Below are 10,942 nucleotides of genomic sequence, written 5' to 3'. Positions count from 1 at the left end.
TAGTTTCTTCTTTTTTGTTGTCGTCCTACTTTCATTCATTTTAGAGCACGGTTTCATGCTTAATTGTTAAAATATCTCTATTTTCTACGAGAGGTGGTAGATTTGAATTCTCTTGAATTGATGTGATATTATATTCTAAAGTGAAAGTAACTAATTTATGAATAAATATTGGTTTCTTCATTTAAAAAAATTATATTTACAAGAAGTTATTTTCCAACTTGGAAAAACCTTTTTATTTTATTAATTTTTTTTTGTACAAAACGGAACTATTTTCAGGTTATTTTCTCTCTTATATGTATACTATTAGAAACAATTTTGAAGTTGTATTTTACGTAGAACATGTGAATACATATAGGTTAAGTTGTTAATGTTAACTAAAAAGGAGATTCGTCATCGGTCGTCACGCTCCTCCTCCTTTGTCGGCCATCACGTCTACAATTTCTCCATGGGAACGGGGCCCCGCATGGCCCTGTCCCGAACAGGGCGGGGATTCCCCGATTAGGTGGAAAATGGGAGAGAGAGTGTGGGAAGAAAATTCCCCGTGAGCTAAACGGGCATGGGACGGGGAATGCATTTTCCGTCTCCGCCCTCGCCTCATTCTCCATCCCCGCCTAATTAGCTTTTACATATTTATTTAGTATAGTTATCTAATGTTATGTTATTAATATTATTATATAAATATTACATTTAAATTTCAATGATTCTTTATTGGAAAAGATAATGAATATGTTTAAATTGAATATTTGAATTTAGATTATATATGTGAATAATTTGATTTATATTTATTTCTTTCCATTAAAAAATAATTAGCTTTTTTGGATAAAATTTGAATAATTTAACTTTAAATTTAAATTGAACCCTAATAACCAATTTAGTGAAAAAAATTAATCATTTAATTAAAATTTATTTGATTTAAATTAATTGACTTTTTAAAAATATATATATAACATAGAAAAATTGGGAAAAATTCCCCACGAAAATCTATCTCCTTGGAGAATTGTATTGGAATGAGGAATGAAATGAGTAGATGGAAAATGGCATCCCAAAATCACCCCATCACCGTAGACATCTCTAGTCACATCCCTAAACTCTAAGGTACGCTTTTTTTCCCTTTTGATTTTTCTTCATCGCCTCACTATTCTTTCAACAATACTCTGATCTCTATTTTCCCCTTGATTTTGCGAATGTTCAATCTAATTTTGATGCATGTTTGTGCTGGTGAGTTGATTTTGCGAATGTTCGACCTAATTTTGATGCATCTTTCCCATTGATTTTGCGAATGTTTCTCAGTCACGCTCGCCAAACCGCCCACCTTCCTCTTTTCCCAATACCCAATTGGTATAGACCCTTACATGTCGTGCTATAGAGACTTTTTTAATTTTCTTTTATTTGTTTATTTGTAGATCTTTTTTTCCCTCAGCTTAGTTTTTAATGAAAATTCTGCGATCAATTAGGAGCGTTGATTTTAGTTCTCAATCTATGATTTCTATAGCCAATCCGACTGCATTAGTTATCAGGAAATTGAATCAGATTGGATTGCGTAACTGAAGTTTGAAGCTTTGTTGCTAAGCTTGGTAAATCTCAGTCCAACTTTCTGTTTGTGTGGTTCCAATTTTTCCTTATATTTGTCTAAAAGATTAACTATCAGAGATATTGTTTAATTAATTAGCTAGTTATGTTTCATCGCTTCATAAATGGGATTGATTGGATGGTAGAGTTTGATCATAGGTATTGTTAATTCATTCTTTGGGCCGGATGATTTAACAGTATTCTCACAATGTATGATGCAATCTACAGATGTTTGCATTAGTTGTCCTTTATAGTTTGTTAACTTTATTTGAGCGTGGATAGATTGCCGAGGATTTCTTTTACTAGGGATAGATTAAGTTTTATATGAACTACTGGATTAAGAAGTCATTTGGAACACAAATTTTTGAAGGATAAGAGAAGCTACTGTTTTGAAAACATTAAGGTTAGGAAGATTGCCTATAAATCAATGTGGGTATTTGTAAATGGTAGTTCTATGACGTTCTATCAAAGTTAATTTATGGCATAGTAGGTGGTTGGTGGATAAGAATTCGTTATAGTTTTTAGAATTTGGCTCATAAGTCAAATTTGATGGAGAGAGATTTGTAAAGAAAGTGGAGAAAAAAACAACAATTTTCAAGTTATCAGAAGGGGGGTTGTATCATTCTTTTATATGATTAAACTAATGATTTCACTAGTTTATATTTGATTTTCTTACTCTGACTCCATTTCTTATATATTTGTGAGTGTCCCGACCAGATTGCACGCATCTCATAGGACAATAAAAAGTAATTGGTAGAATATATGTTAGAATCACTTCCTTTTTTTTATTTCTTTGTCTCCAATCATGCATCATAGGAGTATTTTCTGTAACTTCTTTTTATGTTGTTGAGCCTGTTATGGATGCATGTTTTCTTTTTTCTGTTTGAAGTTGAACAATTGTGGGTGGAATTGAACCATCGACAGATTGGTGCAACTTCTTTTTAGTTTTTACATATTGGTATGATCAAACTGATTTTGGATGGTACTTTTATGCTAGTTTCTTTGTAGGTACTCTGTTTTGGGTTCTTTCTTCAACCTTTTGGTGTTTTTCTTTTTTTAATCTCTCTCTCTGATTGTAGCTATATCAAATTTGTAAAGACAAAATGAATGAGTACCAAATTTGTCTCTATTGTTGGGGCATTTTCAATGATATTGTTAGCTTTCAATGTTGATTTTTGTATTTGGTTGCTTCTTTAAATACTTTGCTTGTGAGATTCTTGTTGTTTCGAATTGGGTTATCTGTGATTGAGGTTTGTTCATCATCATCATCATCTTCTTCTTCTTCCATGTTTATGTTTGGTGATTAGCCTCATACAAGACTCAGCAGGATAATTCAGCTGATGAGGTTTGCAGATTATTTTGATCGCATTCTCGGGCTTGAGTGCTACTCAATTTTCATGGGTGAAATTGTTTAGGGAGTCTTCGGTAGCTAAGATTGTTGATGTAATTATTGTTTGTGCTTAATCCTTTAGGTCCTTTGTAGTGGTGAAGAATAATCTTTACGCTAATTATTCTATTTCTATATCATATAGATGTATATTTGGTGTTATATGGATTTTCATGCTCTTATTGTTTTTGTTTTTTCAATAATTATTCATGGTTTTGATTGGATTGGTGGTCAGAATTTTAGGGGTAATTGTTTGTGCTTAATCCTTTAGGTCCCTTGGAGTGGTAAATGTTTCATAAGTTTCATTACCTCGTTGAGTTTATTTCTTTTTGTAAGTTTAATTTATGTTATGTATAAGATCTCATTCTATATATTAATTTCAAAATAAGTTGTCTTTAATATGATATTGGAACATGTGGCTTGTAAATAGTTTTGTTGGTGATAAGTTCATGGCTTTGTATTTTTAGTTTTGTCTTTGGTTTTGATATAAAATTTTTATTTCCATGCTTGGATTGTTAAAATGTTAAATTGCTTGTGGCTTAAATTGTTAAACTGTTCATAGCTACTATAGCCCAATTTTGTACTAGTGTCTTTTCTCTTATATTTGACAAGTTTAATTGTTTGGTTTCATAGGTTTCATGAAGTTGTTTGTGTTTATAAGTTTATAAATTTTCCTAAAGAAATGTAGAAGAAAATTTAAAATTTCTTTATTGGTAAAACATCATATTAAATCATCTATCCAACTTTTGCAGTAATGAAGAAAATGCACGTGTTTTTTGTAGGGAAAACCTCTCGTTGGTATGATGAGATTCAGTTGTGCGATTATTTTAATTTAGTTATGCGATTATTTTAGTTTTGATTTTCTTTTTGTTGGATGTATCTATGACCCTTCAAAGTAGACAATCAACTCTCTTGATCTTTAGACTTTAGAGCTTTATGTATATATTGGTCAATATAACTTATTGATAGGTTAGTTAAACAATTTGTCACTTTCTTTGTTGTGAATTAGTTAATTTTTGTGTTTGTTTAAAGTTGAGTTGTATATATAATAGCAATTAAGATTTTATTTTGTGCATGTACTGATAAAAGAAAAATATTATTGATTTGTCACGTGCGTAAACACAAAAATTGTATATGTTTTTTATTTTTTCAATAACAAAAACATAATAGACATTTATTAATGGAGAGTTATTGATAAAAAGTAGATGAAAACCAACATTAAAGATGATATTCAATGTCGATTGAAAACGGACATTGAAGATAGTATTCAATGTTGTTTGAAAGCTGACATTGAAGATAAGCAGCATTGAAATCTTGGTCATCTATAATATCAGCTTTAAATCGACATTAAAGACCTTTTATAACACGATCTTCAATGTCGGTTTTCAACTGGCATTGTACCCCTATAATGTCTGTTTTAAATTGACATTAAAGCTTAGTTTGTAGAAGTGTTCGCTTCACAAATGATTCCAATTGTTGTTTAAAAATTTTGAATAGGGAAAAATATTTGACCTACACGTGACAACAATAATAAATTTATTTGAGAAAGGAAAGAACATGGCCTACAAGGAAGAAAAAGAAAACCTATGCACAGTGTGGTACTTGCTACATGCACATCTATGCTTATGTTAGAGTAAAAGAGCATGGAGGCTTTAGAGTTTTAGAGTGAGAATTAGTTTACCTCACTTGAAACCATCATATTGTAGTGGTAGAGGGCTTAGATCACTCCAAATAGGGTTTCAAAGTTAAATTACGTTAACCTTAAAACTAGGGGTGTACATAGTCTGGGTTGGGTCGGGGAGAATTTTGTGGACCAACTCAAAAATTCGGATTAGCTAATAATGAATCCTATTAGTTCATTTTTGGAGGGTCAACCCAACCCAACCCAAAATTTTCGGGTTGGGCCGGTTCTATTACACGATGCGTGAAAAACAAAATGCTATACGATCGCTTACCCAAGGTATATGATCATCTACCCAATGCTATACGATCGCCTACCAAATGCTATACGATCGCTTACCAAATGTTACACGATCGCTGAGCTCGGCTACACGATCGCTTAGTGATTGTTTACCCAATGCTGTATGATCGTTTACCAAATGCTACACGATCGCTGAGTAACAAAATGCTATACGATCGCCTACCCAATACTATACGATCGCTTACCAAATGCTACACGATTGCTGAGCTCGGCTACACGATCGCTGAGCTCTGCTAGACGATCGTTGAGAAACAAAATGCTATACAATTGCATATCCAATGCTATATGATCGCCTACCCAATGCTATACGATCGTTGAGTAACAAAATGTTATACGATCGTCTACCCAATGCTATATGATCGCTTATCAAATGCTACACGATCGCTGAGCTCTACTACACGATCGCTAAGTAACAAAATGTTATACGATTGCCTACCCAAATGGCCCCTTAATCATTCTCTAATGAAGGATTTGATTTTATGTGGATCAATAAACCTTCATATTTAAAAAAGTAAACTAATTCTAAATATATTATATCAAATTAATTAATAAAAATTTAGTAATAAAGAACATGTAATCTATGTGAAGTTTTAGCATTGACATTAAAATACAACCACCATGAATTCAATATAAACTTCAAAAGAAACTTTCTCAAATAATACAATTCAAATGTTCAAGTTCAAAGTCTCTACTCAAACACACAAAGTTCAATAATAATCATCCCAAGTTCAATAAAAAGTCCAAATTTAATAATAACTATTGGTTTATTACATAAAATTCCAAATCATTCAAAAGCACCATGAGCATGAAGAATGACTTGAGTGAGTTTTATTCTTCATCTTTGATTCTTCGGTCTCTTCACTTCTCAATTCCTCAAAAAATTACAAATACATTAAACCAAGAAGTTCATTTATAAGTAATAATAATATTTGATTTTATGGTAGTAAAACTTACCACTAAAATCATCATTATACTCCAAATTCAATTCCTTATATCAAAACAACAGAGGAGGATGGACTCTGTACAAAACAAATCATGCAAAATTACGATTATATGGGTACTTTTCCATCATTTAAAGGTACGAGAATTAGGTGGTTTGTCCTTTTTCTTCTTCTTTATATGGGTACTTTTTACATTGATTTCTTAAGTGCTTTCATAAAGTACTAGTTCCACAAGTATTACTATCACATGCGTAATCTTTACCATAATAGTTACACTTGCACCTAGCTCCATCATTACTATTAGCACTTGCTTCCATTTTTGTGAAATGATCCCACACAGATGAGGTTGGTTTATTAGGTCTCTTTCGATTGGACTTGGGAGGTAGAGGTGGTATATTTTTAGGAGTTTGGCTAACATTAGGAAGGGGAGGAGGCATTTCATTATTACCGGTTCCACTTGCATTACCACTACTGCTGTCCATCTATAAAATAAATGAAACTAGTAAACAACTAATTACACCTATCTATACAATTAAAAAAAAAACAAACACTAACTTCTCAATTAACTCATAACAATAAACAAACAACTCATGTATAAAGATTAATCATTAATCAATCACACATAAACAAAAAAGTATATGTACACACTACACAATAAAAATTAAATTAGTTTACTCACAGGGAAGTTTGAAAATGGTGATTCAACAATGTCTGATTCCGTGTCCGTTGTGACGACTTTGAAGAATCTATCTAACTATTCTCAAGACACTACGAGATTAAAAAATTAATGTATTAATCTATCACAGTTAAACGGATGGCGTAAAGCTTGTAATTAAGGCTATATAACGTTTTGTATACATAAGTATCTGATTTGAAATGTCAACAAAATGTTATCTTTTCAAATGTCAACAAAATGATATTTGAACAAAATATATACAAAATAATAAAATGTAACAAATGTTATAAATTTACTTGCTTTATTGAAGAAAATACCCTTAATAATGTTGATGAGTCGTTCGTGAAGCTTGGAGTTGGAGCAGTAGGCAAGACGGAGACCGGATCTAATCTGACGAGGTGGAGACGTGAGGCGTGGGAGTCGAGCTACACGATTGTACTGCTACACGATAAGGACTTGGTGGGGTTACCAAATGCCTTATCATAGGTTTGAACGATAGCTTAAGGTTACCAAATGTCTTATCGTACTGCTACACGATCGCTGAGTCGACTGGTGATGGCATGGGAGCAGTGATGGCGAGGGGAGCGACGATGGAAGCAGCGAGGATTTCGTTTCAAGTGCAGCGAGGGTTTCGTTTTGTTTCAACTTTCAAGTGCGATCTGTTTCAACTTCAGGTGCGGCGAGGGTTTCGTTTCAATTTCAAGAGCGGGGCGGTTTTTTTTATATATGTTTTATTTCATTATATATATATACATACATATATATATATATTTGGGTCCGATCGGGTTCGGTCGACCCGACCCTGAAATGGGGTAATCCGAGACTCGACCTGAATTTAATATTTTTTAAAATTTTTAACCCAACCCTTGCGGTTTGGGTTGGGTAGTCCGGGTTGGTCAGTTTACCGGATTTTTTGAACACCCCTACTTAAAACTCATTGGCTAAAAAATACACAGAGCATGCCCCATTAGGTACTTTGCTGGTCGACCTTAGTGGACCCAAGCTCTCCCTCCCTCTCGGTCCATAATTTTGGTTTTAGGACGTTATCTTTGACCCAAGTCTCGTTAATTTCTTGTCTCTATAACTTTTGGTCCTATTTGAGGCTAATTATGTACCTCTTGATCCAAAATAAGCAATAACATTAGTTAATTACATAATAATATAAGACTTGATGAAACTAACCACCGATTAATTCACATAATGTGAGAATAAATGCGGTCACAAGAGAGTTGGCCACCCAAATAAGATGAAAGCAAAATACCAATAAAGAAAATGGTCTAAAATGTATTTTATCCACCGTCATCAAATTTTTTAAAGATAGAAATCGAATAATCTTTTCAAAACCATCATTATAAAGGCTGAAGGTCATGAATTTATGGAGTGGCCAATGTCAAACACTATACATGGTATTATTATTTTACAATAGGATGAGGACTTTGATCATAAATAATGGTTGCATTTACTCATTTTATAGGCCTTTTTTTGTGTGGGTAAGCATTCATTATAATGTTATAGTATACATTCTCGCAAGTACGTGCTATGATGGATTGTTTTAATCTCCCACTTTCTTCTCTTAAACGGAAGATTGTGAAGCCTCTCGAAATTCTATTTACCATAGTTAGATGTCCTCTATGCTTCCTAAAAATTTTTTATTATGGTTAATTCGTAGTTTAATAAAAAAAAAAAATAAAAAAAAAAATTTAAGGTTTTATATCAATATTATTTAGTACAAGAAGCAAGTAGTAACCAACCACGTGGGTTGAGCTTTAAATTCTTCGAAATTTGCAGTATTTTAAGGGTCAAATGTCGGGGTTGACCGAGTGAGCGTTTACTCATCAAAATATCTCAAATTCATTCAACCATCTCAATTTCCTCCAATCATAATCAAAACTTGGATCTCATCCACAAGCTCTAAAGTCCAACCCTATACAATTTTATAATAAATAAAAGAAAATTGTTTATTTGGATTAAACTACACTTTTTCTTCAATTATTGTAGTTTGTGTGGGGTTTCTTCATCAAACTTTAAACCTACGGGTATTAGGTTTCTTTTATGCTTTTATTTTATTTATTTCCATTTTAAAATGGACGAGGGTTTTGAGTGTGAGTTGGGGAAAAAATTCAAGTTTCACAAATATGTAAAGTCAGGTTTATGACTATTTAGATCTCATTTAGTAACTATTTAATTTTTTATTATTTGTTTTTGAAATTAAGATTATTATTCAACTATATCTTCATGTATTAGTTTCTATGTTTTGTTGGGTTCATTTTAGGAATATTGTCAAAACCAATGTCAAAATTTGAAAACTAGATGAAGTTTTCAAAAATTTATTTTTCTTTTTTTAAAAAAAAATTGTTAAGAATTCATATGTTATACGTAGGAAATTAAAACCGTGAGAAAGAAATTATGAGAAAACGAGTACAATTTTCATAAATTCAGCTTCTACCGATGCTTTTCAAAAACCAACTTGTTTTTTAATTAAAAATAGTTGTTTCTAAAGTTTTTTTTTTTTTTTTTTTTTTTTTTTTTTTTTTTTGAATGTAGCTAAGAGTTCGGATGTTTCTTTAAGAAATGTAAAAATTAAAGTATAATTGAAGAATATATTTTTTAAATAGAAAACTAAAAATAAAATTGTTACAAAAGAGCCTAAATTTTTACACAAATTGGTTTGTTTCTATTTTAGAGTTTGATATGTAGTCTAAATAATATAAACCGAAAACTTTTGTCCGATAATCATTTGCTATTTTATTTTTTAAATTACATTTATAAACAATACTTTTATTTATGGGTTTCTTTATTTTGTTATAGGGTTGTTTTAAAATCAAGTTTTGAAATCTAAAACATATTACATCTAACAAAAAAAAAAAAAAAATGGAATGGTTTAATTGTAAATTTCTCAACTTTGATATTTTTTTTATTTGGTTCCTAAACTTTTAAAACTAAAAATTTAGCCTATGAGCTTTTAAATTTTTTTAGATTAAACATTATATCTATCTATTAGACACAAAATTGAAAGTTTATAATTTTGATTTGACATAAAATCTAAATTTATATCTAATAGAAAAATTACTTTTTTTAAAATAAAAATTGAGTTTGTTAGGGTTCTATTAGATGCAATGAAACTTTCAAAGGTTTATTAGACATAAAAGTTAGATGTTTACATGTAATAAAAGAAAAAAATGTTAGATGCTTAGGAGCTAACTAGAACACTTTGAAAGTTGAGGGACTAAATAATTAAATATACAAACTTCAACTTTTTTTTTTTTTTTTTTTTTAAGTAAAGACCAATTAGGACAAACTTCAATTTTTTTTTTTTTGGTCAACGTGTGTGAAGGTGAAAATTTGATCGATCATGTGATTAGAGGTTCAAATTCTCACCTTCACATTGTTGACAAATCAAAAGCAAAACAAAAATATTATAAACCTTTTTAAGAGGTGATGTCAAAATTTTCATAGGAGATCAGAAAAATTTTAGATTTTATTCTTTTTGAAATATATAGGGCAAGCTATCTTTTTAACATACTTTTGTTAGTTTTTGAGTTTTTAAAAATAAGTGCATAAGTTTTCAAAATATGTCTTTTTAGTCCCAAATTTTTAGAATAGGTTTAAAAGGTTTATCAATATTTTTTATTTTCATTTTATATAATTATTTAAAATTTTAAATTATAAAAATATGTTTAAAAATAATTTTAGAAAGAAGAAGTAATTCAAAAAGAATCTAACTTAAAATGACGCTAACAAATTACTCCATGAACCTTTTAAACATATTTTAAAAAATTCAGGGACTAAATAGGTACATTTCGAAAACTTAAGAACCAAATGAACATATTATTAAAAACTCGAGATTAGACATGTATGTTTTGACAACCCAAGAATGGAACAGACATTTTTTTCAAATCTCGAGACTAAAAAGGTAATTTTTCCAATTATATATTGGTTAAATTACAAATTTAAAACTTCATTACTAAGCTTTCAAATTTGTGACTATTTAGTCCTTAAATTTTCACATTTGTGTTTATTTAGTCTCTAAACTTTCAATAATTTTGGGTCTAGTAGGTATCTAGTTTTAAAAGTATCTTTGTCAATAAACTTTCAATTATCTGTCCAACAAAATCCTCAATTTTTAATTTCATATCAATACATCATGGACCTATTCAACCTTTTTTAAATTCATAGTCACAAAACTAAAGCTCCAAAAATTATTAAGTACAAAATAATATGTCTACAACGGATTTTGTAAATGATTGAATTTTATGTTATATGATATTCGAAAAATTAATGTGTCAAAAACTAAAATATTTGTGTAAACACTTTTTTACACAAAATTTACGGTCTTATCTTGAGAAATTAAACTCAAGCCTTTTAAAACATGGATACCAACATAGAGT

At 30.4% G+C, this 10,942-nt stretch overlaps 1 long non-coding RNA gene across 2 annotated transcripts; it reads left to right on the top strand.

The window, feature by feature from the left end:
• The first annotated feature begins 957 nt into the window (after positions 1–957).
• On the top strand, positions 958–3,118 carry LOC120078686 (uncharacterized). 2 transcript variants are annotated; one of them, XR_005482074.2, is made up of 2 exons: positions 958–1,095; positions 2,877–3,118. It is a non-coding gene; the product is annotated as an uncharacterized LOC120078686 (long non-coding RNA). The 2 variants fall into 2 exon arrangements; XR_005482073.2 differs by lacking the exon at positions 958–1,095 and adding an exon at positions 1,102–1,574.
• Positions 3,119–10,942: the final 7,824 nt, after the last annotated feature.

This window comes from Benincasa hispida, chromosome 5 (genome assembly GCF_027475165.1).
Source record: "Benincasa hispida cultivar pf3 chromosome 5, pf3_genome.v1.1, whole genome shotgun sequence".
In the NCBI taxonomy this organism is placed as follows: Eukaryota; Viridiplantae; Streptophyta; class Magnoliopsida; order Cucurbitales; family Cucurbitaceae; genus Benincasa; species Benincasa hispida.
The sequence above is the reverse complement of the archived record's forward strand: the minus strand, read 5'-3'. Positions and strand labels throughout refer to the sequence as shown.